Source organism: Conger conger, chromosome 2 (assembly GCF_963514075.1).
Source record: "Conger conger chromosome 2, fConCon1.1, whole genome shotgun sequence".
Taxonomy (NCBI): domain Eukaryota; kingdom Metazoa; phylum Chordata; class Actinopteri; order Anguilliformes; family Congridae; genus Conger; species Conger conger.
This window is the reverse complement of record NC_083761.1, coordinates 64,504,427-64,511,300: the sequence shown is the minus strand read 5'-3', so window position 1 is coordinate 64,511,300 and position 6,874 is coordinate 64,504,427. Positions and strand designations below refer to the sequence as shown.

The window sequence follows — 6,874 nt, the reverse complement described above, 5'->3', positions numbered from 1 at the left end:
AGGCAATATACCCACTTGGACAGTGGATGAATGTTAAATGTGTTTTTAGCTTTTTTCTGTACTAACTCTAGGTATGGATTTTTCATTCTGACCTATATTCACTGATAACAAAATGACACTGGACATGTGCAAAGTATTGCTTTGTCGTGATGAGGTCTATTTATCTGCTGCCAGGAGATGGTGCCTGAAGTAATGTATACAGCGGCACTGCTATTTAATATGAACAAACACTATTCTCTATGTAAATAAGGAAATGGAAACAAAAGGAAACATTAAGAATTTGTCTGACACTGTATTAAGTTGTGAAATGTTCAAATATTTTAGAAGGTATTCAATCCCTGAAAATACACCACCCATTGTTTGGGTCCCCATGACAAAATTAAGAAAACATTTAAGACAAAAATGGCTTGAAATCCCAAAGTACAGGTACGAGAGAGAATGTTTCTGTTTTAGGGGGCTTCTAATTCAGTCACCATCTCACACTCCCTTAACACTGTTTCAGTCGGTAGTGTCAAAAACAACACAGCAGGGTGTGGCTTGTGTGAACAGCAGGAAATACCAGTAACGCAGGAAGACAACCAGGCAACTTTAAACATATTATAAATGCATCACATTCACTGATCTTGTTAGTTTTCTTTACTTTTTCTTTCCTGCACTGGTTCAAGTGACCAGGTAACACAGGGAACAGGAACTACATCAGTTCTGGATTTTTCTGGGAAAGTTTTTCTTAACTGCAACAATTAGAGCAGATGATAACACGTCGTATTACCTTTAGGCCTTTAAGCCCCTGCTCTTTCAGGATGTGAGAGAGCTTTGTGTAATTATAACCCTTCATTAAAATGTCATGGCTATGCAAGATGCTTTATTGGTAGGAAGTGCAGAGTGAAATTCATTTATTTTGACATCCTCAACACTTGCATATTGTAGCTGATATACACAATAGTCACAGGATACAATAAACTGACAAGGAAGGACATTATTTTACTGGTAGAAGTAATTATGATACCTGATACATTATAATAGTTTTATGACATGGACAATTGTGCAACTGTTACAAATCCACATGCATCTCTTAAGAAGTGTTTTTATGCATCCCATAGGTGCTCCACATTGTAACTATAAGAAAGAACAAGAAATATGAAACAAAATTAGGCCCGAATATACTGAGTATTCTGAATTTCTGAACATGATGGCAAAATATATGAGAATGTAAACATAATCCAACTGAAATTGGCACTGTGTAGTTCTACACTGCCAATAATGTCCCCGCATATGCTTCATCATTCTGTTCTTGGTCAGACCTGTTTGGATAAAAAAATGTGCAAATGATAAAAACATGTTTGCTTATTTGGGTGCGTGTTCACAAACCATGGGTGCAGTATTTCTACCTTAATATTAGATAATAACTTTTTTTCCTGGAATGAAACATCCTGATTGAGAGAACAGAATCATGGAAACAATGGCTGCCAGCAAACAACAAAAAAGAAAAGAAAAAAGAAACGCAAATAAAAAAACAGGGAGTGGCCTGAGGGAGTGTTCTGTTTGACAACAGGTAGAACCTTATCTCACCATCTTTGTTTCCAGTGGTGCAAAGCGGTATCATGTTCTGGCCCTGCTGTGTGTGACGGTTACTTTTCAGAGGTGTCAGCATTGAATGCTTGAATAGACAGAGAGACAATTTAATTTGCTGTAAACAGGAAACTTCATCCCACAGGTGTGAGCGGGTTCTCACAATACTGTTCATCGCATTTCAGCCAGGAAGCCAAATGCAGTACCTAACCTATACTTCCTGCATAGTATACTAGCCACAGTGATACATTATACATAAGGACACAAACACTTCTTTGTATGAATGTTTGAGAGTGCATATGCAAAACAGAGAGATAATTAAACCTACACACAATAGCTGTTCTCAGTAATGGAAATAGTGACATCGCATACAATTTGTAACAGCTTCTCAACATACAAGCACTGGGATATCACTTGGTGAATATGTTGTTGTGTGTACAATGCAAAACCACAGCATAAGCCCTCCTTTGTTAATTTGGTTCAGGGAAAACTATTTGTGACTCTGTGGGATCCTCAGTTACATATCCCTGCATTTACATTGGCAGCCATTAATGTTTTGGCTCACTCAATCATGTTTTCTTCCTGAAATGCTGCTTTGTCCATTTCAGATTCTCGTCTGAATGGTTAACTCGTTTTACCGTAGATTCAGGTACATAGAGCAGAACGTGGCACATCTTAAATGTCATCACATAACAGCCACGGGGCGTGTCTCTCAGTTGAAAAACCAGTTATGTTTTACATTACATACTGTTTTTAGGCTTACTCCAGCTTGTAGATTCATGCGATTACCATACCAGGTTGCAGTGAAATAATACATTCCTGTTTAATTATCATACAACTGCAGAGAAATTCCAGGCTTATTTAGAGCTGTTGAGAAAGGGTAGATCTGTTTCCTGTTCTAAGTCTATTGTCGGTTGAGATCACATGGTAACACACTCCTGAAGAAACAAATCCAGTTAGGCTGGTTTTGGTTGTGATGGCATATCTAGCAGCAGCAGAGGTTTCAGGCAAACATTCCCATAAAATGGCCTTTCTGCAAATATATATATATATATATATATATATATATATATATATATATATATATATATATATATATATATATATATATATAGATTGAAGGCATTTCACCAAGACTCAATATTAATGCCCCCAATAAAGACATTTTCTCTACACCTTTCTCTATTATCAGCACTGTATTCATCTATTGCACCCCCCTTAAGGTCACAGTGTTCCCCAAGTGATATTTGTTTGGCATTCACCTTCTTTGAGTGTAAATGCCTTACAAAACATCTATCTTGATACATTGTACCTGAGTATGGATATGGTCATGATAACAATATTCATTGTTAAATGATAAAAACTAAAAATAAAATGATGAAACTGGATGACATTGTTCGTATTTGAAAAATAAATAAGGAATCAGGTTTGGAAAGGTGTGTGCAGGCTTTCCTGAAGCCATCGTTGATGTTTGCTCTCAAAGGCAAGTCCTTAAGATACAGTTCACACATTGTGACCTTTAAGGTCCAGCCGAAATCAAGTTCAGAGGAGAAGATGGAAAATCTTTTCTGTCTCATAGAGCAACATATTCCTATGAAAACAAAAAGAAATCTCTCAGTGCTTATGACAGTAGCATTGGTTACTCAAATGTGCTGCACAAATTGTTTTGCTTTGATGTGCATAATGCAAATTTGTTCAACAAAATATCACATTATTTTCATACGTCTTTTCTTACCCAAGGTAAGAACATTTTGTGTAAAAATAGGACACAAACATTCAAACAAGTAACTTTATAATCAACGACTAATAATAATAAAAACTCAAACTTAAATCTGTTGTAATGAGTTAACAACTTCCCTTTCTTTCGAAAGTTGCTCAATGGACTCTTTCGTTGTACTAGCCTTTTCTGTAAATTTGATGACAAGGCCATCATAACATAACATCATTCATTACAATTATTTGTACAATAGTAGAATGACGTTTTCCTCATGTAATCCTCCATCTTATGTTAAGTATTTCCTCATAACTTATTCACGTACAAAGTAGGTCTAACAAACCTTTCCGTTGGAGAAAAATGGATGCTTATATTCTCTTTTCCCAAGAAAAGCTTCCATGGCAAACTGATGCAATTCCTCCAGCTCCACAAGGTCCACAGTACGTGTAAATGCTTTCAATGGAAACCAGTGCCATTTTAGTGACAAGATGCACTTTACATTGGAAGAAGCAGCTCTTCTTCGGAGAGAGTGAGGTTCCCCAAGTACCAAAATATCCAGAATACCAGGCTGAGGAAAATGACCAGTGGTCCAGACAGGACAAAGAAATCCCAGAAAGAAAAGGGGGCAAAAATCCCCAAGAAAAAGAGGATTAGGCCAGCAACATCAAATATTAGGGCCAAGAAAAAAAATAGCAGACAGCGTCCCAGGTACTTAGAATAATCCATGACAGGGAGAGGCGACACAGCAACTGACAATCGCAAAACAGGAATGAGAAGGAAGAATGACAAGCAGAAGCTTTTAAAGGTGGTAGCACATTCTTTAGATTTCTAACACACCTCAAATGTTCCTCATAGCAGAGTTGGAAGAAATCAAAGATGGGTAAAACTGGTTCAGCATCCTGTATTTACACTTTAAGTCCATGCAGTTTCTTCTCCTGATTACCAAACCGGCTTCATAAATGGGGCTAACAGGACTGTCAATTAATCCACCACTCATTAGGGGTGGGTTACACCACTTGCATATGATTTATACCCTTGTGTCTGCTTATGCCCTACTCACAAATTACAATTAAGCCGGAGAAGTAAAATTCTGAGAAGACCTGGATTCCTCCATGGAGTTAAAACATTTGAGTAAGTTCACTTGCTTCTTAGGTCATCTCTTAGCTCATCTCTTCAGGCTACACCTTTCCCTCCCTAACTCACCACCAGGATTAGCCTTATATATGCCATAGACTGTAATGGCACTTATATAGTTGTATAGATATTGTTGTTTTTTGTATTAGCTATTGTATTGTTGTACTCGGGGTATTCTAGCTGCCAACTGTGGTATGCTAGTTTGGAAGTTGATGTATTCTTCAAGGGTTCCGGATATATCTGTATGGTTACACTAGGACTCGGAACTGTACTGTCCTCTCAGGTCCTCTTTGCACTTGTACTTGTGTTTGATCTGCACTTCGTTGTACATCGCTCTGGATAAGAGCATCTGCTAAATGCCTTGTAATGTAATGTAATGTAGGTGTAGGCACATACTTGATTATTTTGTTCTTTTCCAATACTTCCGATAATTCCAACAGAAGTGTTGTCTCTAGATGGTTAGAATAATCTAGCCAAGAGAAGATGTGAGAGAAGCTGGCTGTTATGTGCAGCTTTCTTGATTAGCATATGCCATCTAGCAAGGAAAGTTAATTTGCTATTTTTGAATGATATTGTGATCATTAAAAAAGGACACCTAGACATATTGTGTTAACTGAATTAATGATAATCAACTGGACAGGTCATACAACTGTAGTGTCATAAACTAGAGTGCTATACGAACATCCCTAACACATGCAAGTTTTTGACCAGATATCAAAGGGATTTTACACCAAGCCTCCAGCCAAATGCTGGCAAATACTGCAAAATATGCATTTTCCAAGTATGCTTGTTAGGTAAAATGCCCCTAGGCATGTTAGACATTAACAGTATTATACTGTCTCTGATATCTAAATTGAAAGGTTACCCATTAGGTTACCCATTAGTTTATATCCTGGCCAGATTCAAACATTGTTGAATCAATATACTGTGCAGTATTGACTCGATGCAATAATCTGTGTATACATATCTTTTTTTAAAACCATTCTGTGGCAATTAACAAAGCTGTCATTCTAGCTAGCCAGCTAAACTTGAATGACTAGTGGTCAAAAACCTGGATAGCTTATCTCTGAGTAAAGAGATGCATTTCCCAGATATCAAGCTACTCTGGGTTGGATCTGCACCAGTTCTAGCTGCCTTCAGGCTAGATTTGGCACAGATCCGACCCGGAGTGACTTGCGATCTGTTTATCTTTTAATTACCAGATCATTAATGTGATGGCAGTGATAGGACTGGTTAAATTGTCGATTCAACCTGTGGACTAACCTCATCGAATCTTGCCTACTAAGTAATTACTGGATGTGAATGAGCCTACCAGCCTCATAAATTGTATCTCCTTTAATGTCAGTCTTGGGCAGAGGTTCAGAATAATATCATCTGCATGATTATACCAGCTTGTAGTCTAGCAGGGACACTTAATACAGAACATTGAAGAGAAACGGTGTCAAAAGAAACAAAGTGCAAAATGAATAATTTAAATAAGTAATAAAATGGTTGTATTGAGAGGACAACATGAAATGAAACAGAACAAATAAGTGTGCAATTACATTTAGATGACGTATGCAGGATTTTTAAAAGACAAAGATAATCTGAATCAAAGAGGGTAAACATTATTAAATATTTGCCTCCATTAGATTTTTCTCTAGGTTTTTAGAGGCAAGCAAATAGATATCCACAAATTAAAGCTAAAATACCTGACCACAGAACTAAAATTTAAAATAAATTAAAAATATTTTTCAAATATAAACAAAAAATAAAATAAAACATGTGCAAAAAACATAGACAAAATCTGTGAAATGCCACCATATAAATGGAACCAGCTCTGTGCTCACCTGTCAAAAAACAGGTCTGCTGAGACTGGTCTGTGAAAAATATGATACTGTCAGCTTGTGCATGTGCGTACAAGTCTTACTTAACCAGGATGTAAATGAAAATGTATATTTGTTCAGTTTGTTTAATCTTTGCCCTATGAATACTTAAATTAATCTCGAGGCAATCTCGTCATTTTGCTTTTCCAAAGATTATAGAATGAAAATTGGCCAAACCCATACTTCACGATGACTTTATAAATCATGTACTCACTATTTACGTATTCTAGATAATGACTTTTTGAATTGCCAGGACATGGCTTTGGTGGCATTAAACAGCCTCCTCACTAAAAGGTCAATTTTGTTCCAAGTTCCCAAATGTTGGCAATAACACAAAATGTAAGACTAGTACCCAATGTTCACTTTGAGTCTTGTCCCATGTCATTTCACACAGTGTAAAGTTTAAACACATTTATAGTAAAGAAAAGCAGCGGAACAGGACAGTCAGCATTAAAAGAACATTGGCTCTAAGAACAAGACATCTGCACAATTTTATTTCATAATCTTCCAGAAGACATGTAAAACCAAGAAAGTAAAAACTAAAACATATATATTGCACATTTGAACTATTTACAAGACACATTTACAACTA

At 36.6% G+C, this 6,874-nt stretch overlaps 1 long non-coding RNA gene across 1 annotated transcript; it reads right to left on the bottom strand.

Moving 5' to 3' along the window:
- Positions 1-842: 842 nt before the first annotated feature.
- On the bottom strand, positions 843-4,037 carry LOC133122483 (uncharacterized). The gene is made up of 2 exons (XR_009708112.1): positions 3,627-4,037; positions 843-3,160 (listed from the first exon to the last, which is right to left on the bottom strand). It is a non-coding gene; the product is annotated as an uncharacterized LOC133122483 (long non-coding RNA).
- Between the last annotated feature and the right edge of the window lie 2,837 nt (positions 4,038-6,874).